The sequence below is a fragment of the Rhinolophus sinicus genome, linkage group LG05 (genome assembly GCF_036562045.2).
Source record: "Rhinolophus sinicus isolate RSC01 linkage group LG05, ASM3656204v1, whole genome shotgun sequence".
NCBI lineage: Eukaryota > Metazoa > Chordata > Mammalia > Chiroptera > Rhinolophidae > Rhinolophus > Rhinolophus sinicus.
In genome coordinates, this window is record NC_133755.1 from 156,031,762 (window position 1) to 156,059,141 (window position 27,380).

Genomic DNA, 27,380 nt, shown 5'->3' on the forward strand with positions numbered 1-27,380 from the left:
ACTTGGTCCAGTTCTCTCAAGCTCATGCTCTAATTTTCCCAAATTACCTCAATAGAAATGTAATAGAAGTCTAATAGAAAAAGTCATAGAATGTCTCTGTAGAGATACATAGAAGACCTGGTAACATTTGTTTCTTTTGAGGTGTGGAGCTGGGAACCCTGGGAAGGGCAGGGCAGCTTACTTCTCAATGTACACTCCTTTGTACTATTGAAAATTTACCATGTGTATATATTGTCTCCTTAAAGTCAGCCACCTACCCAGCTGATTAATTAGCTAACTAAATTAATAAAATATATATTTAAAAAGCCAAGTAACTGGAAACACTTGTATCTTCTTCTGTTCCTATTTAGTTAACTTCAATTTAACTCTTAAATCCATTGTTTCCTCTTTCTTTTCTCTCCCCATGGAAACTCTATACCAAGTAAGCTCTTTGTCCTTCCTAGAACATGCCAAGCAGGTTCTTTGCAAAAACAGTTTCCAATGTCTGGAAAAAAATCTCATCTTCCATATCTATATAGCTTACTGCTTTAAATCTTGACTCAAATATCACATTGTGAATAGGGCTAACTTTGACCACCCTATTTAAAAATTGCAAGCTTATACCCTAGAATTCTCCATCCATTTTTTCATACCATGTTTCCCCCCAAATAAGACCTAACCGGAAAATAAGCCCTAGCATGATTTTTCAGGATGACATCCCCTGAACATAAACCTTAATGCATCTCTTGGAGCAAACCTTAATACATATAAGACCTGGTCTTATTTTCGGGGAAACACAGTAGTAACTATCTTCTTTTAAACTACTGTATAATGTATTTATTTAACATCTTTATTGTCTGTATCCCAACAGTAGAACTAAGCTCCTTGAGGGTTAGGATTTGTCTGTTTTGTTCACTGCTTTTCCCCAGTATCTACATACTGCCTGGTAATCATAGGTTGTCAGGAAATAATTGCTAAAGAAATGGGAGATAGAATGAAGGAGTTTTACTTTCCAAATGTGTCACGCTTGATTGATATTATTAAGTGATTTGAGACTGACGCGTCTAGTTTTTCATTCTATTAATGTTATTAAATTTTTTGAAAACATTCTTTACCGTACATTTTGAAAATAAATTCAAGAATAACCTCTCATTAGTGCAAGGTAAAGTGTGTACTGTTTCTTCTGTTACTTCACATTTCTTCTGCTTAGCTAATATCCTCATCTTTGTTAACAGTACTTTACGATCTAGATTATTGGTATTAAGTTATTTATTTTTTCTCTATAGATTTTTTAACCTTCTGAGCATAGTTTGTACATAATCATTTGAACAAACTTATCGTAATTGTTTAGATTTATGTACATTTACAAGCTTTCAACACTCATCACCTCAAATAGTCAGGTTTAATCAACTATAGTCGTCCACTAACTTCAACCAGGAGAACATTGAGAGTAAGGAAGTAAGCACTGAAAAAAAAAAAAAGAAGAAGAAGAAGAAAGAAAGAAATCCACTGGAGAAGTGAGGGCCAGAGCAAGCCTCTGTGACCTTTGAGGAACTCAGGAAGTTGCCAGAATCACAAGAAACCATCTTGTTGCTTCGCTCTCAGCAGAGCAGCACTGACGCAAGCAATTTGCAGGTGATTTCCCAGAAACCGTTGTGATGTCTGCTGTCTGTTCCAGTTGCCACATCACCCACCCCTTCTAGAGAAACAATAATGACTTCGACTTCTCCCCTTTCTGTGGAATTAATCTTTCCCAATGTACTCTGAGATATAAGTGGTCAAAGGATTGGATTACTGTTAGCAACCCCCAGAGGTCCCTCAATATAGAGATTTCCATAAGCCTCCAACATAAAGAAAAAGAAAAGGGAAAGCATAGGGAATTCCTCATCAGAATTTCATCCAGATATTTTTTAAGCCTATTTAAATGTTTTTTAGCTTTTGAGCCACGGCTGTTTGCTAGTTTATTTTGGAGGTCGTTGCTACTAAGTTCTACTCGTGCACATTCTGTAGGTAAACCCCAGTGATGAGGACAGTATGTTTTCCCTGTTCCTTAATAGCCGTAACATCACTGTTCAGACTGTCTGTATCTACTCCCAAGACAGGAAATGTCAAGGTGAAAAATCCAAAAACTACCGTATATAATCCACATAATATACCTGTCCAATAGTTTAAATAGTTTAAGAAAATTAGCAACTATGATTACTTTCAATGAATAATTGTCCATTGTTTACTTAAAACAGCTTTCCCTATCAAGGTTACCTAGTTAAATAGTACTACTCATTTCACAGGAACGTTGTGAGGATTTAATGAGGTTATGTGTGTGTATATTTCTATTATCATCATCATTATCACTACAATATCATTACTCTTCTCCAGAAAAACTGACAGGTTCATGTGATAGATTGATTTGTTGGATTAATTCTTTGTTTTTCCCTGCATCTGCATCTTTGCCATGGTCTCTTCATGGACGGAATGTGGTTCTTCCCTCCTTGAATTTGGACTTGGTCACATGACTTGTTTCGGTTAATAACATATGAGCAGAAGTGACAACTTGCCAGTTCTAAGTCTAAGTGTGAAAAGCCCTGTCTTTCCACTTGCACCCTTGCACATCTGCCATCGCCATGAGAAGAGTTTTTTTCCAGGTCACTCCTGCCCCTTCAGTGGGGATCCCAGAATGAATATACATAGGCCAAAGCTGCCTCAGTCAATGCACGGAATTGCAGTGAGAAACAAAGCCATCTCGCAAAGCTCAAACTTGACCATTTGAACCCCATCCTGCCCACACAGGTTTGAGCAATAATGAGTGATTGCTACTGAAAGACCCTGACTTTTGGGCTGGTTTGTTATGTAGCAATAGTGAACGAATACACTTCATTTCAGGTGTACCTATGCAGAAGACCTACTAGTGACAGGATCAAGTGATAACAACTGCTCTCTGGCTGAATTACATGACATGTTTTGCCCAAATGCTGGCCATGGCTTTCTGTGAACACTGCCTAGGGCAGTGCTGCAGCAACTGAGTGTGTGTGGGGAGAGGGAAGGATTGGTGCCAGTTTCTGCCTTCTGTGTTTTGTGCCACTTTCAACAGCTTGCCAGCTGGTGCAGCTGCACCTTTTGGACAAACGATATGATATCCTGGGCATGAGCCTAAGCAGTACCACACATGTGAAGAGCCACAGCTGCTATTTGTTGTGCGTCTTGCTATTCTTGGCTCTGTTACAATGCATGGGGGTGGCATAGATTTCTACACACAGAGTGTGGCTTTCCAAGATTCATAGATAGAAGTTTGATCAATGCAGCCACTAATGACGATGACTATGTATGTGGAAAATGGACCAGGATCATCTTGATTAGTTTAAAATTTTTTTTTTCTCAGTAAGGAGTGTGCTAATAAATTAATGTTATAAGCATATGCTATCACATCATGTAGTTTGTCTTTCCAGGAAATAATTAAAACCTCACCCATATTTTTATTACATTTTTATGTCTTTTAAAAGGACAGAAGATTTATTCTTTCTTTTCTTTGCTTTGCATACTAATATTTATACTTGGCATATGTGTAGATAAATCCATGAGTTAATCATTCAACAAATCAAATGTATAATTAGTGTCCATTTCTTAGTAAAAGGGTAATTTGTTCTGCATGTTGCTGGGAGTAATTGAAAATCATTACTAATTAGCACGTGCTGCTGATGAGTGCGATGCCGCTCAGAAGTTTTCTGATTTTTGGTTTGAAACCTAAAAATAAGAAAATATGATTAAGTATGAGCCCAATCTATAGTCCATAGAATAGATGTCATATTTCTAGTCTATTCAAAACTTAATCAAAAATGTCTTTTTACTGATAACATTTGCCAGTGCTATGGAAATGGGAGAAGTAGACAAAAAAAAGAAATATTTTTATATATATGGTCCAGCCAGAGTTCATAATTTAATATGATGAAACACAGCCATCCTTTAGAGCACTCTCAATGAAAATATAGACAAATAAATATATAGTGTAGTTTTCAGCACTTGTTGCAAATTAAACACTTCGTGAGCTTTACAAAAATATCCATGCTGAGCACCGCCCAAAAACTACTAATTTAGTTGGTCCTGGGTAGGATCGTGGAATTGGTTAATACTTTATGGAATCTCCCCATGTGATTTTAATGCGTAGACTTAGACCCATTAGTATATGGTATTTTGAAATTGTTTTAATTCTGAAAGGATGATACATTTCAGATCTCTTTAGAGGAGGTTTATAGAGGATTTGCACTTAAAACTATGGTTTTAAAGGAAAGAAACATGGATTGATATAGGAAGTGTTTTTCTTTTAAAATCAATTATATGATTTGGTTTTTCTCAACATTTATAATTTCATTCAGCAAAACTTAGATAAATGAAATTGTGAGATGATGATCTTTGCCTCCTGATTTCCTGTATCCGTATTTCTACCTGGTGACAATCTAGATTGCATTTTCATATCTGTCTTCTTTTGTAAAACTATGACTTCAGCCAGTCGTGGGCTGGAGCAGCTCACAGTGGGTTGTAAAATTTGATGTGCGTGACTCCTCCTAACTCTTTGTTCAGGAACATCAGGTTGGTAGAACTCAGCCATGATAAAAGTGTTTACACCATGGAAATTGGCAAGTGCTACAAATAAGATGCTCTCTCCCCCGAGAGATTATGATTAAACATTTAATACTATACAGCTGACTTCAGTGGAAGAGAATTATGGCACATAAGTTGATTTTTTAGTTTTCCATCCCAGATATTTCAAAATTATGTCTCAATTTTTAAGTTCCTATTAAACTGGAGAAAATGAAATCTACATTTTGCAAGAATGCCTCATCTGTATTTTTATTTCCTCTTGAATTCCCCTCCCCATTTTACCCTTTCCATGCAAAAAAACAGAAATTCCACATATTCTATGCTGACAGGAGATTTACTTATGTTAGTTTAAGAATGATTTTGTTTTCTCATGCTTGCCTTCATACCACCCAGTACCACAGTTTGCAGTTTTTCATTTAAGCTCCCCAGCAGCCCTTTTTAATTTGATGAGAAAAGATAACCAAGAAAATAAATTAGGAGTCTTATGATTGACCTTATTTTCTTGTTATTCAAGGAAACCCAAAATGAAGCAAAATAACCAATATTTGCCAAAGAAAACATTTTTTACCATTTCAATTACTGTTTTAATTGGCTGGGTCTGGCTGCCAGATTATCCTCTAATCTCTACAAGAATGCTATTTGGGAAAAGCTGAAATATGCCCTGTGTGGAAGCCACATTCATCCCTTCAGCACATTCTAGTTGGAATAACTTTCTCAGCATACTGGAATCACATTAGAGTAAAATTGGAAGTTCCTGGAAGAACATAATCCATAGATCATATAAAAGCCTAATTCACTATCAGCATATTATTGGAAAGTCTGAAAAATGTTGTGTGCCTGAATCCAAGATAAAGAAAAGCAATGGTACTGAGCTGTTTGTGTAACAAATACCTCCAGACAATGTGCAGGCATGTGTGTGTGTGCACAACTGTGTATGTGTGTGTACGTGGCTGTGTGTGTCTGTGTGTGTATTAAGTTACACGACAATAGAAGGCAGAAAATGGTTGCAATTATTTGGATGGTTTCATGAAAGCGACTTGGGATATGGGATTTGTTTTATGAAGATGATACCGAGGAATAGCTCCAGCTGCTTATCAGACTTGTGGATTTAGAGACAAGAAAAGGCTTTTCTTTTGTTTGTTTTACTTGAGTCTTGAAAAGATTGATATTAAGACTAAATTATTACATCTTCAGATTGCCATTTTCAACGTATTCTCATTGAAGAGGGATGAAGAGCTACTGTGCATATTTTTTTAAAAAGCTATTTGTAGTCAGATTCCACAGAGTACACAAAATTATATATATATATGTATTCATATATATATATATATATATATATATATATATATATATATGGCCAGTTAGGTTTTTATACTAGACTAGTCTGTTCAATAAATGTGGGTTGTCTGGCACTATGTTGGCGTTATAGAATTTAAACTATCATAAAAGGCTGTTAGCATCTGTTTCATATGTTGGGACCAGGCCACCATGAAGCAGTATGCCATTACAAATCTTAGAGAATGCATTCTACGGGTAACCTCTGCAGTGCACATCATTCATCCTCTAGAGCCTTGCTACTCAAAGTATGGCTTCCTAAGCAACAACAGTACCTCCTGAGAACTTGCCAGAAATGTTTACTCTTAGGCCAATTCAGACCAACTGCATCAAAATCTGCATTTTTCACAAGATTGCCTGATGACTCATGAACATTAAGATTTGATAAGCATGGGTTTAGATTATCTTGATTATTTGTCTAAGAGTGAAAGAAAGTGGGTGTGTCTATTCAGTGTCTGTATCCAGAATTCTAAGGATACTACAGTATTTGCTGGAGTATTTATTCGTAGCTCTAAGTATGGATAGAACCAGGACTCTATTTGTGGTGTTTCAGCAATTAATAAAAACTCCATCCAATCACTTTTTTTCAAAGGTTCCATTGCCAAGATTATTAAACCCACAGTAGGTACTTCGAGGTCCCAGTGATTGTGGAGTTGTAGCTGGAAATTTTGTTGTGGCTACTCAGAGTAAATACTTCTTTGAGCATTTACTCAGTGGTGTCGTAAAAGATGTGGAAAAGTTTCTTCATACTTAACATGACGGAATGACTGGAACAGGGATCCAGTGTGTATATATTCTTTGATCAAGTTTTTCACAGGAATCTACAACAGAAAGAAGAGCTTGAAAGGTTTAGTCTACATAATTTAACCCCACAATGGTACTAATTCATCAAAAATCATAAATGTAATGAATCTTTATATCTGAAGTTATTGAAAGAGAGAGAAATGGGGGGAGGAGGAGACAGAAAAAGGTATAGGGTTCTCATACTCTGAGAAGACAGCGCCAAGAGGGAAGGAGAGGGGGAGAGACAGGAAGAGAGGAAGAGATAGGAAAAGGGGTGGGGGGAAGGAGAGAGAGAGAGGGAGGAGAGAGAGAGAGATAGAGAGAGAGAGAGAGAGAGAGAGAGAGAGAGAGAGAGAGAGAGAGAGAAGTAAAATCCTCTATCTAAGAAGTAGTCTTCAAAGAATTGCTCCAACTTGGGCGTCATCAGCTGTGTGGTTACTACAGGCCAATTGCAGTCTGAATACAAATGAACACATTTATGTTCACCTAAACTGCTCAGAGTGCCTGAAAAATGAGACTGCTCAATTAAATAAAAAATTCTCAAAGTATGAGAACCCTGTACTCTTCCATTCCCACATTAAAATTATATAAGATATCAGATGGGTACCAGATCTATGGGGGGTTGAGGACAGGGTGAAAAAGGTGAAGCGATAAATAAGTACAAATTGATAGTTACAAAATAGTCATGGGGATGTAAAGAAATGCACAGGGAATATAGTCAATAATATGGTAATAACTATGTATAGTACCAGGTGGGTACTAGTCAGGGGGATTACTTCCTAAATTATATAAACGTCTAACCTCTATGCTGTACACCTGAAACTAATGTAATATTGAATGTTGAAAAAAACAAATAAACCCAAAAAAACCAAAAAACCTCTTTGGTTTCTAAAAGACACAGCACACGGAAAGTATAGCCAAATGCAGATATTTTTTTCCTATGTAGTGCTTTCCTGAATCTGCCTTTTTACTTATCTTAGTGAACTTTCAGGACAACCTGGAAGGAAATGGAAAAAACCACAAACCACCATCATTTCACCCTCTCCCCCCGCAATGCAGCCTGGAGTCAGTCCTCAGTTTGTCTCCTATGGGTCTCACCCCTGAGCTCTCCAGAGCCAAAAGGTCCTATTTAAACGAAAGCTCTCCCTTACTCAGCCACATCCACTCTATCTCAGAGGATGAACCTTCCAAAAGCCCAGGATGTCAAGGACATGGGAAGCTAGGTTAGGAACCAAGGTTTATGTTCCAGCTTATAAGCTTGGTGACTTTGGGCAAGGAGGTTCTTCTGAGTTTCCTCATCTACAAAAAAAATCATCGATTTCAGAAGACACCATGAGTATTTAACATAAGACTGCTCAAGTTCTCAGGAAAAGTTTACAATAAATGGTAACATGTTTTCCCTCTAAGTTCCTTTTTCCTCTTCTCTCTCTTTCTGTCTGTTCCTTGGTCTCTCTCTTTACCCACACTCCTTTCCCTCTTCCTCTCACCTTCACCATTCTTCATGTTCAAGCCATAAAAGCTCGCAAACAAAATATCACAAGCCAAAATTAAGTTTAGGATTAAAGAATCTCAGGATCCCCAAAGCCCGTATGTCCATAGGGACCATCAACATTTCTTACCTTCCTTGTTGATAACCTTTTTATTTCTACAACTAACAGATCCTCTCAACTTCCAACCAACATTTGTGCTGCCCAGGCTTAAAGAGAAACTAATTCACCACAAGCTGAATCGCTATTCCAATTGCTTTCAATCTTTACTGTTTCTAACAAACTTGTAGCTATATTATGTCATTATCAGACCTGAGTGGAATTCTATTACATCTCTTTTATCTCCTGACTTCTTTTCCATCCCACACAGGGATTTTCCTATAGATTGAGTGGAGGGAGTGTGGCCCTGAGAACAATACTTCCACAACAGTACTCGAACCTCTTAGCAACCAGAATTCCAATTGCATGCCCAACAGAGCAATAGCTAGCGTCCACATGCTGGCCAACAACAGGTAGAACAGGTCAGTGTTCTCTTTTAGAGCAGGACTTTTCAACTTCCCGTCCTGGCACTGACTTGTATGCATCAACTGCCATAACATAGTTTGGTTCAAAAAAGTCTCACAGTACTGAATTTGTGAATGAGTTCATTTTTATACTATAAATTAGAATGCTTTAAAATTTATTTTTCTAGTAGTGTCTCTCTCATTCGCTTGCATTCTGATGTGCTTTGCAGGAGAGAGTAGAGTTACAGCAAGCTACTTAGAACTTTCACATCACCAGCAGCCTCTGACAACCAAGAGACAGACTGCTAGCTATGGGCCGTTAACAACTGTGGAGATTCTAGTCATTGAAGCATTTGACAAAAGGAAGTTTGCGAATGATGTGAAAAACCCATATATGCCCATGAGAGTATACTAAGCACATACATATTGTTGCTTAGTGTTATCACTGAGAATTTCATGAGCTACTGTTTTGGAGTGTGAAATATCACAGAAAAATTCAGTTTCAGCCTGAAATGGTTTATTTAAACACTGGCCATCAAAAATGTAGACAGCATCATGTCTCACTTTCACCACGTTGAGTAATGGAAGATGCACCAAATTTTTTCTTTAGGTAGAACTCTGAAGTATCAAAAGGTGTTTTACCATAGTTAATGTAAATTTCTTGACAAGACAAGAATTTATTCTTCTTGAGCCACCAAGACTGCTGAAGAAAAAACACACAAAAAACCTCTGTTTGTTACACACCCTCCTACCACTTGCTTATTGAGTAAGGAGAAATGGGGGAGGTCTTCAGAAAAGATGGGAAGACTGGGGGTGAGCACCATATGTTTATTGTTGCGTGGAGCGGACCCTTTCTTGCCCTCCACTGATGTGCTAAATGAAGTAGGATGTGGGTAGTCATGTGGTTTTAGCTAGATTGTCCATGGGAATCAGCTTCTTTGGTTTATAACTGAGACCTTAAATACCATTTTATAAACACTGAAAAAGGCGTCTCTCTCTCTAGATAAATGTTAGTAGAACAGGGGTTTAAGGGATGCTAATTAATACCTTACCCTGATATAGATCTTAACAGATTTTATACTTTGAAAAAATACTATTTCATAACCTGATACGGCAGCCTATACAAGAAAATCAAAGAAAGATTCCCATGCTGTGAGTAGTATTCTTACAGCAGGAAATAATTATGGTCAGTGATGTGGGAGCAGAGTCGTCCCAAAGTTAGCTGACTGCAGTGGATTAAGTTCACATCTGGCTAATAGACACTATCCAAAAATGATTCTGGGAACGCAGGGAGGCGTTTGACAGTGCTGTGATTTTATTCTGTCTTTGTGAGCCTCAGCTGACAGTGCTTCATCAATGCTTTCATTATGACATCATTTTATGGACAAACAATTTGTGGACCAAGAAGAGCTGAGAATCCCTGGGGTGAAGGGAAATGCCACAGACAGCCATGGTCTTGGATGATCAGTGAGTAAACTGTGGTTTTTAAGCAGTTCCTAGGGCCTGAGAAATAGTTGATCGTGACCCAGGCCTACACCCTTCAGCCTGAGCTTTCTCAGGCAAGAGTTGGATGCATCTGCAAAACCCATACTGGACCCACATGTCCCTAATACATTAGAGCAAATAAGGTTAATATGGCAGGAGATGCTCTTCTAATTAACTCTTTAAAAGAGAATGTTTGTGCGAGGATCCTGAAGGTGAAGATAGTGATGCCCCATTTCACCGGTGCCAATTAATGCCCTGTCATAGCATTGGCATGCATGAGGCATACACATAACCTTGCTCTGGAGAAAAAGAAATAAAGTCAGAAAATTCCTATGCTTGCATGCATAAGCCTTCATGATTATACTTTAAGCATTATATGGAAAGACACACTTTCAGCTCAGTAGATGTATAGATATTGATGTATAGATATTGATACACACATAAAATCATACACACACACACACACACACACATATATATACATATATATATATATATACACACACACACATATATAAAGTCATCCATCATGGACACCCAACCTACTTTCCCTGTATTAACTCTCATAACTCAGGATTCTAGATGTTATTTAAACTGGGTTTATCTCCTTCCATCATACCTATATTCTGAATTTCCACTACTGCCCCAACCCGGTATCACTACCTCTCTGTACTTGTCCTTTAAGACTACTGGAAAAGATACAATTAAGTTTCTCTGAAAGATCTAACTTGACAATGACTCCATCCTCTGCTAGCTTCTAGGACTTTGTTTTCACCTTTGTCATTTTACATTCTACTCCATCTTGTGTCATCATCATTTCTGTACATGCTCAAAGATAGGGGTGTGCACTTAAATATTTAAGTTAAATTTTGAAAACGATCTGTTAGTTTTTATTGCAGGCAACTTTGCCTATGAAAGACAAAGCTGATTGGTATTTTTCTTTTAGTTAAATTGGCCTCTCTTTTTGACATGGAACTCAACTAATCAAAACACTATATGCATATATGTAGAGTCAGGTGATGTCAAGGCCATGTACAGAAATGGTTGTATTTGCAAATTGACCTCCAGTGCTATAATCCCTTCCTTGGGCTCTAACACCCCTAGACCTCAAAATCAAGAAGATTTGTATCTTTTGTATAGAGACAGGGATCATAGGGAGAATGCCGTTTGGCTTCTTGAAATTATCCTAAATTCATTTCACGTTTGATCTACCTGATGTCAAATTGTGCTGAATATAAAGAAATGAATGATATTCTCTTCATTTATGACACACCCTTAGTTCTTTGGTCCTGTGGAGAAAAGATGATTCCATGATGTGACTGATGCCTGCTGGCTGCCAGATCGGCCAGCTAGACCCAGGGCAGAACAGAGATTGCTTTTTCTAAATCCCCTCAGAGCCTGTCTGTTGGACACCTACGCTGTGCCCCACAGCATGCTGGTTCATGCTGGTTCGTGCCGGTTCCTGGAACAAGCCGTTGCCCTGCCCCTGGCAAGCGTAATTGCCCTTACCCCTGGCAAGGCGGGTAAGCATGATAGGCATTTCCCCCTTATCTGGGTCGGGTCATGCCCCAGAACCCATATCCATTCTGCCCCATCCTTTATAACTCCTTAGCTCCTGCCCAGTGGCATGGAAGATACCCACATCATCTTGCCACTAACTGAGGTGTGCTTGGAATGTAAGTTCCCTTAATAACCTTATTAATATAATGATAGAATTGTCAGCATCTTCCTCTGGTCTCTCAGCCCTGGGAAATTTTATGTAACAGGACCATTTCAACATCAAACATGTTTAACCTATTAAACATAAGCAGGACATGGGGGTTTTTTGGCAGCTACTAATTTGTGTGTCTGCCTGTTCACAGGATGTCTATTACTCCTTTATGACCCTGTCCCACATGAATAATGTGAACATTACTGACTCCTAATAAAAAGCATGAAAGTACCGAACACCCTTTCGAATATCATCTCACTATATATATTTGTGAAAGTATGAATAAACTTAGTGATGTTGTGAAAAAGATGCCTATTTAAAAAGGGAACCAGGAAATGGAAGTGTTAGCAAGGTGCTCATTCTCATATTGAACCAACAATTTTCATTACAAATTATGGTCTGATTTAATGTCTGCTTTAAGGAAAAACATTGTACCAAGGTAAGGTTTCTTTAAATGATAGATATAGAGAGTTTAGTGTTTCATGTGATAAGAATTCAGTGCAGTATGTAATTTTAAATAAAAAATGAGACAAAAAGTCATTACTTACCTCCTGGTCAAAGCTATACTGTGCTATTATAAAACACCAGACTTATTTTCGTATACGTTTACCCAAAATAGTAAACATATTTCAGTGACAGGCAATGTAGTATCTTATAAAGAATACAGATGTTGGCATCCGACAAACCCAGATTCAAACTACGATTTTACCACTGAATAGCTCTGTTCCTCTGCAAAAAGGAAATATGATATTATCTTTAAAAGCCGAAGTGACATGTTCAATAAAGCATTATTTGTAGTAGCAAAACGGTTAAACAACATCAGTGTCCAATTTCAGTTGTATTTATCAGCTATTGTCACAAGAACACAAGTAACAAACCATGTCCAAACAGTGATTTGCATCAGCAAGCATTTATTCTAATGCTCATGTGTCTTTAGATCAACTGAGATTGGCAAATTTAGACTAGGCTTGACTGGGACATGGTGGGACTTGGCTCCATGGTCCAGTTTGGGTTCATATTTTTCCCACATGTGCTTATTTGAAGACCCCAGCTGAAAGGACAGCAGCTACCCACAGTGAGTCATCAAAGCATTAGAGCCAAACTGATTTGGGCAAGCACAGTTAACATCTTCTGTTTGCATAAAATTCATTCACTTTTATTGGCCAAAATAAGTTCCATGATCAAACTCAACATCAATAGAGTTAAAAAGTCAACTGCAGTAGAAGGGGAGTGAAGTAAATATTTGCTGTACAATAATCCAGACTATCACAATAGCTAAATAGTAGTAAGTAATTTGACGATTAAGCAACATTCATATAATGAAAGACTATCTATACTTTAAAAGTTATAATAGGAAAAACTGATTAGCATAGTAATATGCTTATGATCTATTTTCAAGGGAAAAGTATGCTATGAAAAGACATATGCAAGGAAAATTATAGGAAGATTTTTGGAATAAAATCATAGGAAGATAACAGTGGTTGTCTTTAAGAAATGAGATATTGGATGATTCTGGTTTTTTCACCCTCTGCATACTTTTCCGTGTTTTCTAAGTCAGCTGGATTGATTATGTATTATTTTTTGTCATTTTAAATGATTAATTAATAAAACTTGTTTTTCCAAGTGTGTGGGAAAAAAACTTATTTGGGGCAATAGCAATACCACATTAATATGGTTCTACTGAGGGGAAAAATGTGACTTATGTTGTAAATTATAAAACAGAAAAAAGTAAGAGATTATTTTTATAATTTGTATTTTGTCTCAAATTCCAGTATTCTATATTTTAAATGTTTCTTTTTTCCCCCTGGGAATACAAATTGTTTTTACCTCATCTTCCACCTCAAAAGATAGTTTTACTGAGTATAAAATTCTAGGTTGACATTTATTTTCCTTCAGAGTTTTGAAAATATTCTGCCTTTCAGTGTTGTCATTGAGATGTCTGCTTCAGTTTAATTTTCATTTGTTTGAAATTATTTTGTCTCTCTTTAAAGATAGTCTTTCTGTCTTTGATGTTATGTTATCTTTTTGCAGTGTGTCTAGGTGGACATTTTTGTTTTTCTCTGCTTGGTATCTTGCTGTCTATTGTACTTCCTGAAGCTAAGATTGGTATCTATCAATAATACTAGAAAATCATAAATTATTAACTCTTTGAATACTTCCTCAATTTGATTCTCCCCATCCCCACCCCTGCTTCAGAAACTTCAATTATCTTCTGTTTTGCATAACTATCATTCATATGTTTAATCCCTTTGTGCCTCTACTATATTTAGGGTAATGCCTTTATTTCCAGATTCATCATTTGGTTCTTTTTTCAAATCTACCTAGTGATTTTTGAAAAAATCTCTTGTCCATCTTCATAATCTTTATATCTTCTTGCTTTTCTTGAAACATGTGGTTGATATTTATTTCATAATCTGTGTCTTTCCAAAATCTACAATATTTTGAGTTTGAATTTTTGGTGACTCTCATCCATAGTTGCTTATATGGCTTTAATCTCCTTGTGAGAATGTTGTTTTCTAATTCAAGTACTGAGATGTTACCTTTTGGAGGCTTTGGCTTAATGATGTCTCTTTGCTTTTATAGCTCCTCTTAAACATATTTCAGGATTTGTCTCTACTCTGCCCATGCAACTATGGCCCACAAAGTATGGCAGATACCTAAGAGCAAACTGTGACTTAAGAACATGTCAACTTCTCTGTATTCACACTTTTTTGCCATTGGCCCTTCAAGATTTTCTTGACTATCTTATCAGCTCAGGCAAGTAATACAAAAATGTATAATATTACAAAAAATTATTCAATATTTGTAAGTATTATTTTCTGAAAGAGTTTTTCTGGACAACCATCCTACCATATTTTCAAAATAAAAATGCTTAATCATCTTTCAGATTATCTGTTTACTTCTAGACAAATGAAAGCTCTTCCTATATATGTGCTATGTTATACATGTAGAAATCCTTAAACCTGACCTGGTACCTGACACATAGAGGCAATGAAGGAATAAAGAAGAAATGAATGGAGCTGATCATATAATCTTATAGCCTTTGAAAACTATAGACCATTAAGGAAATATAAGATATTACCAGTTCCCCCAAGGGATTTGGAAGTCATGTTAAATTTCTCATTTTACTATAAAGGTGTCGAAAAGAGATTGCACAGCCCAAATAAAATGCTAATTATCTGCAAAAATTAAAAAGTCAAAATATTACTAAAATCTATCATTTTTGCATAACTGGATATCTTTAAATTTTATGGTAACTGGCAGAAAGGCTAAATTTAATGTGAGAGAATTATGCTTTAATTGCCTAGCTTTGAGTTAATTGTTTGCGTCCAAGAGAAAGACAACCCAATAGGTGTCTTTATCCCTAACTTTGCTTTATTTGGCAGACATTTTCTGTCCTCTACACAAATGAACCTGTATGATAGAGGAGGAAGAAAAGGCAATTCATACTAGGAACTCCTACATTTTAGGGAAAGATTTTTGTGCTGGGTCCTAGAGGAAGATATGAGACATAGTAATTTATTTTCAACTTTAATTGGCTATGTATGGTCTGATCATTAAAAAAACTTACTTCCATGTTTTTTTTCCCTTTTTTATTAAATTTATTGGGGTGATATTGGTTAGTAAAATTACATAAGTTTCAAGTGTACATTTCTATAACATATCATCTATATATCACATTCTGTGCTCACTACCCAGAGTCAGTTCTCCTTTCATCACCATATAGACGGGTTTTATTTTTTACATTTTTAGTTGTTTTTGTTTTTTAGAATGTTCACAACATGGAAAGAGACATGAAATTTTTATATACTTTTACTGGGATGTTAATAAGCTTTAAAAAAATAGTACATTAATGAAAATTCCTAAGAAAAGGGCAGACGTGTGTGTGTGTGTGTGTGCCTGCGTGCGTGTGTGTGTTGTGTCTACCTGTTATTTACACTTGTTTGTGGTTCGCATATTTTGTGGTTGAATTATCCAAAATTTGTTCCCTCCGTTCTGATGAAGACTTGCATTCCAACTTCATTGCAGTATGCAGTTCTGTGTGGTTTGCTTTTTCTTGCATCTGAAAATAATTTGGGAGCAACAGAAACATAAAATTTGATTTGGCCTGAAAAATCTTTTCTCCATTTCTTTTTAAAATGTGACCAGTCCAGTCATTTCTATATAAGGATAAAGAGTCAAAGACGGGCTAATCCAGGAAAAATGTGGACCTGAAAACTTCCTCAAATTTGATATTTGGACAAACCAATCCCAAAATATCCAAGGCTTATTCCTTGGCTCTGAGAATTGCAACATCATAGGACTAACTCTTTTCCCATTATTGGCAGTTCTTTTGCTTGTTCACACTTTGCCATTGAGGTTTTCTTCTCAAGATTCTTTTAGAGAAAGATTGAGTTTAACTAGACTGAACACTGCACTCTTGAAGTCACAAGAGATGCAAGTCAAAATGATTTTATTTTCAGTCATCAATGCAAAATATTTAAGTCTGAAAGACTTCACTCGAAAGTTAGACCAAAAATAGAAACCATTTTGTAAACTATGGAACATCCAATTCAATGAAATACCACCCAGGCATATTTACAAAAGTTTTGAAGCTGTGGTATGTGTTTATTATAAAATGAAATGGAAAAGTAGGATCTAAAATTGTATGATGCTCCTTAGTACAACTATGATTTCTTTTAAGCTGGAATAGTAAAACAAGTCAGGTAAAACACACCATTAAATTGTTGATAGTCATTATGTTTTTTTGTTTAGAGACTATGGGATTTAAAAAACAAACAACTAACCAAACAAAAAACTTCCCCACTTTTCTAAACTTATTTAGTATGGGTATTTTTATGATTTTATTTATGTATTTTGAATTTATATATTTAGTTTGAAAGAACAGTGTATTAAAGCAGAACAAATTTCCAGGGATCGGACTTCTGATTCTGTTCTTTACTATCTATTAATGAGGGCTTCATGCTGGAATATTTATGATCCAAAAAATACTATTACTTGGAAACTGTATCTCATTTCGTACCTTATTCTGGTGATTCATAGAAAAGTTTGTTTTCTCTTCCCCTTATGTTATATAGGGAACTGGATAGCTATTTAGAAATGTATTTGTATTGATAGATGTAACAAGTCACATATTTCATTTTGAAGTGGTATTTCAGATAGAAACATTTTCCTTGATGACTCAAATAAATGGCTGGATTTGGCAGGGGGTAGGTGATTCCTCTGCTTGATGTGGAGAATAAGCACCAATATGTGGTACTGACAGAATAATGAATGTAACGGTTGGTTAGGAACCATAGTTTTTATGGGTTTCTGTTTATTAAGTTCTCCCATGAAAAGGCACATTCCTCTAATTGTTGGATATTGCTTTAATCTTCAGGCTGTGGTGGACATTTACTCAACATAGCAAATACCTCCTGTGAAATTATTTACCAGGTAAATGAGTATATTTTTTCTCAACCTAACTTTTACATCACCATGTTCAGTCAACTTAGTTCTAAAATAAAACCATGAAAATTTCCAGAATTTTTAATGCTACTAATACATCCTGATTCTGATTTTCAACTGCCGTAATCCATTTTTCAATATGAACTGTAGAATGTACCTTTTGCCCATTAGAAGTTGCATATTTTTCTATTCCTTGGTCTCCTTCAACAGAAATATTTTTCTCTCCAATCAAAGGCTGATGCATTCTGGTACCTTCAAGTAATACCTTCTGTGGATATGATTTCTTAGAAGTTTTTTGAAAAATGTTACAAAATAGTCTACAGGAGACCACAAATATTCCCCTGCAACATAGTGCAAATTATACCCAAGTCTCATGAACAGCCTACCTGTTTAAATGATCCAGTGGAGAGTTCTGACAGTGGTTTGTCTGTGGAATTCCAGTTTGTGCCATTTAAGGCAGACCAGTTGCCTTAACTGTTTTAAGAAGGCATTTGTCTTGACCACTCTGGTCGAATTTTTTCAAGGAGAAGTTAAAATTTTAAGCTGTAAACATCCTTATGGATGTTGGAATCTATATAGAATTGTAATCATAGTTGTCATATGGAAACCTGTACATTTTCAGGTGAATACCAGTGGATACTCTGAAAGGCCATGGGCATCATTCAATCAAAGAGGTTCATATAAGTTTATTCAAGATGATTATAGACTTTATATGTTAGTTGAAAGAGGCTAATGAACAAAATTTTAGGTGGAAAAATATTGTTGCTTTATTGTGTCTTACTAAAGTTTTTAACATCTCTACTATTATATATTTATGACTGATCCAGCTTAGGTTATAAGCTCACCACTTGATCCATTAGGAAGCATAGATCTCCAAAGTGAAATAATGGCCTTTCCCTGCAAGTGCTGATTATGTGAAATATTTGAGTCTCCCTTTCCTTTCCTGTCCTGTCCTGTCCTGTCCTTTCCTTTGCTTTCCTTTCCTTCCCTTCCCTTCCCGTCCCTTCCCTTTCCTTTCCTTCCCTTCCCTTTCCTTTTCTTTCCTTTCCCCTTCCTTCCTTCTTTCCTCCCTCTCTCCTTCCCTCCCTCCCTCCCTTCCTTCCTTCTTTCCACCTGCCCACGTTTCTGCCACTTTCCTTTTTCACCCTCCCTTCTCACTCCCTACTTTCTTCCCTTTCTCCCTTTCTTCTATCAGGGCCACAATGTCATTCCGAAGCACAATATGGAACATACATGCCCACTTCAAGTTAACAATTGAGACTCAACATAAAATCAAACAATTCATTTGCCAGAGTGTTTTTCAGTTTTATAGGTTGTTACAAAGTCATTTGGATATCTCAAAGAACCAAACTATTCTTTTCTTATAGTAGAATAGTAATTGCTCTTTCAAAATTTAAAAAACAGATTTTTTTCCCCAATTTCAAATATTCTCCCAAATATATTTCTTAAAACTCTGTACTCTCCTATAATAAAACAATTATTGAATTAGGTAGGAAGTATTTTTAACAGAAAACAATTTTAGAAATAGTCGAGGACTTTTAGTTTGTATCTTCTTGTGCTCAGGGTTGCTTTTCCATATTGAATGAAAGCATATTCCTGCTATTAAATTTGGTCCAAATTTATATAAAGACATTTAATATATGTATTTTAAAGTGTTGCTCCCCCAAACCAGAGCTTTGTGTTCTCCAGGTGAACAACCTAGAGAACTTTTGTGACATGTCACACAGCCTTTCCCAAAGGTTGTTGTTGTGCTTGGTGGTAAGAGTTGGGTTCCCCCTGTCCCCCCTTCAGTCCCTTATAAATTGCACAAATGGAATATTTTCTGTTTTTCTTTTATTTTCTCCTGAAAAATCATTGCCTAAAATGTTAGATGATAATATACATCTCTTACATATTGGTTGAATTTACCATTTATTATTATGCTATATGGGCATGGGGGTAGGAGGCTTTTCTAGGGCTATGCATCACTGACCCACTGTAAACCTTCCAAAGACAACAGATTAAACTTGATTGCAATTAAGACAATTTGCATCCTTTATATATAAGTGTGCGTGCGCACACACACACACATGACTTTACACTCAAGAATTAAAGTCAGCGGAGCTAATTTCAAACTGTGTCTTTAAAACGAAAATTGTCAGTAAGAGGACACTTCCATTCCAGAGAATAGAGAGTAGACATACCTTTTCCTCATTCCTCCTGCTGTGGACGACTGAAAATATTGGTTATTATATACACAACAGCATAAGAAGACTCTGAAAGGTGAGAGAAGAAGGTATCCTAACTAGAGACGTCAGGACCTCAGAAATAACACAGTGGTAAGTTCACTGTATTTTCTTTTGTGTCTCATAAATCCCAAACTTGGAGCTAAAGAAACTGTCAATCCAGAAACACAAATGGGTGTAGACCCCAAAAGCCCCAACAAAAGCCTGCTCTTTTTAGCTAAAGGACCAAGAATGGGGCAGTCTAGCAAGGCAGAACATTTTGAGATAGTAACTGCTCAATTTCAGCTAAATACCACAGGAAAACTGTGGCCCCACTCCCACCTATGCGAGAAAAGGCTGACAGGGTAGTCTGGACTTTCACTCTCACCAGGCTACAAGCAGAACCCCCTCTAACAGTGAGGGGTTGTCAGAGGAAGCCTAGTGGGGTGTCAGGACTTTCCATAGTACCCAGCAGTAATGAGGTCATGCCTGACATGGTGGTGTCACATGGGGAGCAGTAGAATGTGCTCTTACCTCTTGCAGCCAGGGTGGTGTCAGAGGATGCCTAGTGGGGATCCTGAATTCTCACGCACACTGAGCAGTAATGAAGAGCCCCATCTCTTTTCACGAGTCTTCAGATGATGAGAGGGACACCAGAAACTTACATCTAGTGGTAATGAAGTGATGCCCGCACTTTACCTGCCAGGGTGCTGCCAGAAGAAGCGAAAAGGGAAGCAAAGAAAATTGCCAGGGATATAGAGGGATATTACATAATGTTAAAAGGTGAATCCACCAAGGAGACATAGGAAACCCAAATGTGTGTGCACCTAAAAATAGAGCAGCAAAACATGTGAAACATGCAGAGCAAAAACCGATAGAACTGAATAGAAAAATAAATAAATAAATCCACAGTTATAGTTGAAGATTTCAGCACCCTTCTGGTAGTAATCGATAGAACAACAGACAGAAAATCAGCCAGGGTTTAGAAGAACTCAACAACACCATCAACCCACAGACTTGAATTGACAATTATAGAATACTCTACCACCAACAGCAGAATACACAGTTTTCTCAAGAACCCATGGGACACGTACCAAAATAGACTATATCTTGGGCACTAAAACAAACTACAACAAATTTAAAGTAATTGAAATTACACAAAGTATGGTCTCTGACCACACTGAAAGCAAAGTAGATACCAATAGCAAAAAGATAACAGGAAAACCTCCAACCACTTGGAAACTAAACAGCACATTTGAAACCATGGGTCAGAGAGGAAGTCTCAAGGCAAATAAAAAATACATTGAATTGAATGAAAAGTGAAATACAACATATCAAAATTTGTGGTACATAGCTAATGCAACTCTGAGGGGAAAATTTATAACACTACATCTTTATATTAGAAAGGAGGAAATGACTCATTAATAATCTACACACTTAAGTTTGATAACTTAGAATTAATAGGCCATACCTTCACAAAGTTCAAGCTACCAAAAGTCACCCAAGATGAAATAGATAATTAGAATAGGAATAGCCCTAAAACTATTTAAAATTAAATTTATAATTTTAAAACTAATTACACAACTACTTAAAGAACAATTAACACTAATAACAATCTTTTCCAGAAAACAAATGGGGGAAAACATTTCCCAATTAGCTTACTAATGCTAATATTACCCTAATACACAAACAAGACAAATATAGTACAAAAATAAAAAGTACAGACTAATAACTCTCATGAATAGAGAAGGAAAAATTTTTAACAAAATATTAGCAAATAGAATTCAGTAACATATAAAAAGAATTATATATCATGACAAAGCAGGCTGTTTTTAAGGGATACAAGGCTAGTTCACTACTTAAAAATCAGTAAAACCCACCATACAAGAATTAACAGGCTAAAGAACAAAAATCACATGATGGTGTCAACTGATACAGAAAATGCATTTGACAAAAATTCAAAATCCATTTGTGGTTGAAAACTCTCCTAAAATTAGTAATAGAGAAAAGGCTCCTGAAATTCTTAAAGAGCAACTACAAAAAACAAAATGAAAAATCTTTTTGCAAAGATACACTTAATGATAAGAGACTGAATGCTTCCACCTAAGACCAGGAACGAGCCAAGGATTTCTGGTCTCACTACCCTATTCAAATAGTGCTGGGAGTTCTAGTCAATGCAATATGGCAAGAAAAGTAAATAAAAATTATACAGATCATAACATCCCGAAAAGTGAAATACGTAGGTATAAATCTAACAAATTATGTGCAAGAATTACTTGAGGAATACTACAAAGCTCTAATGAATGAAATTTTAAAAAAATAATAAATGCAAAGGTAGTTCATGTTCACAGATAGAAGACTCAATATTTTCAAAATGTCAGTTCTTCTTGACTTGGTCTATATATTCAACACAATTCTTTTTTTTTTTTTTTTCCAATACAATTCTGATCAAAATCTCTGCAAGTTATTTTGTGGATATCAACAGAGTGATTCTAAAGGTCATATGGAGAGGTAAAAAATCCAGAAGAGCCAACACAGTATTGAAAGAGAACAAGTCAGAGGACTGACTTCAGGATTTACTATAAAGATACAGTAATTAAGACAGTGTGGTATTAACAAAAGAACATACAGATGAATGGAAAAGAATAGAGCACCCAGAAAGAGACCCACATAAATAAGTCAGCTGATCTTTGACAAAAAGGCAAAGGCAATGTGCTGCAACAATTGTACATCCACGTGCAAATAAAAACAATGAATCTAGTCACAGAACTTACCACCCTCCCCAGACATTAACTCAAAAATAGATCATAAACCTAAATGCAAAACACAAACACAAAACTCCTAGAAGAGAAGGGGAACCCAGATGCGCTTTAATGGATGAATGGTTCAACACACTGTGATATATTTATATCATGGAATACAACTGTACAGTAATTAGGAATGAACTATGGATACACATGACAACTTGGGAGAACCTCCAAAGAATCGTGTTGCATTAAAAAATGCCAGTCCCAAAAGGTTACATACTATATGTTTCCATATTTATAACATTCTTGAAATGTCAAAACTGTAGAAATGAAGAATGGATTAGTACTTGCCAGGGGTTAAGAATGGGTGGGAGGGAAAGGAGGCTAGGAATGAAGTGGGTAGCTATCAGAGGGCAATGTGAGGGATCTGCATGGTGATGGAAATGTGCTGCATCTTTAATGTGTCCCCATGAATATCCTGGTTGTGATATTGTACTGTAGTTTTGCAAGATGTTACCATCACGGGGAAACTAAGTAAAGGGTACGTGGGACCTTTATATTATTCCTTACAACTGCATGTGAATGTGTTATCCCAAAATTAAAGGTTAATTTTCTTTAAGTGTCTAGTAAAAGTCATCAAAATTAGGGTTTACAACATCAAGTTGTTATTAAGAATTACTTATTTTCAGGTTTTGGAAAGAAAATCATGTTACCTGAAGGTATCTGGGGTTAAGATAATTTCCATTTAAGGTCATGTAATTTCTTGCCGTCAGTTACTTCTCCCATCCTGGTATTAGAGAAAGTCTTTTAGTGCCATATGTAAAAGTAAGTAGCAGTCTGAGATGATGCGGTGATGGATTCTGGATGTGTATTCAATCATTATGTAATCGTATGATTATATAATGATTGTGCCATACTTTTTTTTCACAATGCACATTTATTACTATTGTGTTACCTGATAAATATTATATTTTGACTATATTTGAAAATATTTGCAGTGTTGCTGTATTTCTGTAAAATGAAACTCTTGTTACTAATGTAACAAGAATTGTAATGAATAATATCTAGTGGTGTTTTATAGAAGCTATCTGTAATGTGGTAAGCATTTTATAAGAAAAAGTTTTTTAGTGGCATCTGTGATTACTAAGATAAGGCTACCATTATCTTGGCCCTGGGAGATTTTATTTATTTATTTATTTATTTATTTATTTATTTATTTATTTAATTTAAAGTTTATTGGGGTGACAATTGTTAGTAAAGTTACATAGATTTCAGGTGTACAATTCTATATTACATCATCCATAAATCACATTGTGTGTTCACACCCAGAGTCAGTTCTCCTTCCATCACCATATATTTGATCCCCCTTGCCCTCATCTCCCACCCCCCAACCCCCTTACCCTCTGGTAACTACTAAACTATTATCTGTGTCTATGAGTTTTTGTTTCTTATTTGGTTTTCTTGTTCTTTTGTTGTTTTTAGTTTATCTACCACACATCAGTGAAATCATATGGTTTTCTGTTTTTTCAGTCTGGCTTATTTCGCTTAGCATTATAATCTCAAGATCCATCCAAGCCTGGCAGATTTTAGATCCACTAATTGACTCTTGTTGTATGGGATCAGCCATTCAATTTCATGCTGCAGTCAAATTACAAAGAGACAATTGTAAGGATAGGCATATAGATCCTGATTACTAGGAAGTATGAGTTTTAAAGGCATTGGCTGATAACATTGGATGAGTATATACTGATCCTACATAGAAATAAAATAACATGGATGAAAAAAGAGCATGAAAGAATGGTTACAATTAAGTCTTAAAATTTTGGGCTTTTTAAAAACAGTTGCTGTTGCATTGTGGAGTCATATTACATTAAAAATTTTTCAATTCCCCAAAAATATGTTACATATTCTAACTATATTAAAAGATACAATTTCCACATTGGTAGGGAAAGCGTACTCTTATACACAGTTGGTGGGAGTATTAGTACAGATTATTTGGCAAGAAATTTGGTAATAAATAACAAAATGTAAAATTTTTATACCCTTTGACTCAATTGTGGCTCTTGTAGAATCCAGTCTAAAGAGACAATCATGTAAATGCACAAGGACAAACAAGTATGTTCACTTATGAAAACATCATTTATGATAATGAATACCTAGAAATAATCAATAGATAAATTATGTTATATTCACACTACAGCGTATTATACAGTCATTATAAAGAATAAATTATATCTGAATGTATAGACGTGAATGAATATTCATGATCTTTTGTTGGCTAGGAAAAATGAGTTATAATATCATGTGTATATACTATGGTTCCAAGATTGTATCAGGAAATAATATATAGTTATAAAGTGCTTGCAGTGTGTAAAAGGAAATATGAAAAAAGAGGCATATCAATGTGAATTCCTGATTTTAAGGGCGAGGGGGTTGCTGTTTTCTCTTTTTACTTCATATGCTCCCTACTATTGAATATAGTTTCAACAAACTCATACTACTTTTGTAATTTTTTTTTAATATTGGCTACAATAGATTTTTATTTGAGCTAATTTTGAAAATTTAAAGAAGAGAAGATAGTGGTTTTTCTTTTTATTTGACAAACCATTATTTTATTTTTAAAAATGAAAATATCACCAGAACAGGAAAGGAATACTAGAGCATTTGCAAAAGAGGCTCTGCATTAATTTTTGCCACAAAAAATCCCTTTCTCTGTAATTTTTTAAATGTTAATTCAAAGGCATATATAGTAGGTAAGTCATTTTCACTGAAATAGAATTAGCACTTTGAAAATTGTGCAAAGATTTACATGTTTTTGTGGAAGATAAGCTTGCTAAAATCACATTTTACAACAATTTTCCAATTACTAATGTTTGTTAGCAGCACAATTATGAGGACAATTATGTGTGGGTAAAATTTAGATACTGCTCAGTTTAAGATTTCAAAAATTTTAAGTAGTTTTAAGAGGGTGTTTAGGTGTATCTTGTCACTTGTGCTTTTTTTTCTTTAATTCATCAGATAGCAAAGACAAGTAAAATAAGACCTAAACCTTAATCATTTTCTAAAAGTCTGACAAAAAGTGTTATTACCAGAAAGAGGTGAACGTGAGTAATGCATGTGTTGGCATTGGACTGGACATTGAAATGTTCATATATAATGCACAACTTGTATTAGCAATGGCATTAAAAGGTCCCACTATACTTAGGTATATATTAATAAATAAGGGCAATATGATTCATTGTTCACCTTGTTTATTTGAATAAACCATTAGGAAAAAAATCAATATTACAAAGATTAACATTAAAATCTCCACCATATATACCATAGATTTCTCAGGACCTTGGTTTTCTCATCTTAAAAAAGTGAGGGATTATACTAAATTCGTGGTGAGCAAACTTTATTCCAAATGGTCAAATACAAAACAAAAAGTATTCACAGGCCACGTTTAGCGATAGAAATTATGTATTTGAAAATCAGGAAAACTGTAGTAACTATCATTACTTAAGCAGCCCTTCATTAATTTGCTGTCACTTGAGCGTTTCAAAATGTTAGCCAACCTTCCAAAAATTGCCTAAATGATATACACTGCAGTATCCGATTATACTGTTGTGGCTTAAACAAAGTTTGTTTTTGAAAACACTTATAATTTATTTTACAATCTCTTTAATGGTTAATTTTATGTGTCAAGTTGTCTGGGGCAAAGCAACCAAATATATGATCAAACATTATGCTGGATGTTTCCATAAGGGTGTTTTTAGATGAGATCAACATTTAAATCAGTGGACTTTGAGTATAGCAGATTGCCCTCCGTAATGTGGATGGGCCCCATGCAATCAGATGAAGGCTTGAATAGAACAAAAGACAGCTCCCCTGAGCAAGAGGGAATTCTGCAGCAGTGGCCTTTGGTCTTGAACTGCAACTTTGGCTCTGGGTTTATAGTCCACTGGCCCACCCTGCATAGTTTGGACTTCACAACCTCCATAATCACATGAGCCAATTCCTTAAAATAAATCTCTTTCTATATATACATATACATCCTATGGGTTCTTTTTCTCTGAAGATCCCTAATACAATCTGCTTAATTACAATATTAGTTTTCTCATAGTGCATTTAATTAACTTTAAAATAGTTTTTCAGTTGCAAATAAAGTAAGCAGCAATCCTTATGCCTCACAGTCTCCCATCTCAAAGTGTCTCTGGACTTACTCAATTGGCTTTCATTGATTGCTTAGTGAATCCATTCTTGAATCTTGTCTTGTCTTGCAGATCTGACTAAAGTCTACCAAAGTATTCAAGACCACAGGGATCCCAAGCAGGACCAATGTACTTGAGTTTTCCCGCTGACAGATCAGGCTGTATGTGGCCAGCAGGCTCAGGTAGTTCATTTTTAAGGTTTTTTCAATGGAAACCTTGTATTCTATAATTCTAAATATAGCATTTACTGCATATTCGGTGTATATATACATGATGTGCAAGTTGATACAAGAAACTGAGTGGTGACCACTTGAAACAATGTAGCCATTATGGGCACAGGGATTTTTATTGGCTTTGGAAACATTGGTTTCCTCATAGTAGTGATGATTTAATTGGTCAGGATGGTCATACAAAGGGGCATTTTTGGTTTTCATAGATAAGTCCGGGTAATGAACGATGGTCTTTATCGCTGCCAACATTCTATCATTTAAAATACAAAATTATGCTTCCTTTCATGAAATTCTAGAATTGGAAGAGACGTTATAGTTTATTTCATTCAACCTCTTACTTTAGAGATGAAATAAGAGTCCAAGAGGTCAAATTATACACTTTATCAGAGCCACCAAGTCTTAGGATGAAAATGGTGCGTCCAAGATGAGGTACAATCAGCATGAGAAGGCCCAAGTAAGTAGCACAACCTGGAGGCACAAATTTTCATTTCATCCGCTACAGTTGTACCAAGCAAGACCTCTGAACAGCCTTTCCCCGTGCTGCATAGGGGATGTCTTGTAACAGCTGTCAGAGGAAGAAAAGAGCAAAGCTGGTTTATAAACCATCAGCTCAGTATGTGTGTGCAAGCTAAAAATGGACTGGGATTTCACTACAGCTGCTTTCCACAGGGGCCTTGCAACA

At 35.8% G+C, this 27,380-nt stretch overlaps 1 long non-coding RNA gene across 1 annotated transcript in view; it reads left to right on the forward strand.

Annotated features, from left to right (window-relative positions):
- LOC109446224 (uncharacterized) overlaps positions 1-27,380 on the forward strand; it is a 173,531-nt gene that overhangs the window by 136,785 nt on the left and 9,366 nt on the right. The window contains exons 3-5 of the long non-coding RNA XR_012496748.1: positions 17,257-17,312; positions 19,568-19,642; positions 26,541-26,650. This is a non-coding gene — a long non-coding RNA (uncharacterized LOC109446224). The remainder of the gene's footprint in view (positions 1-17,256; positions 17,313-19,567; positions 19,643-26,540; positions 26,651-27,380) is intronic.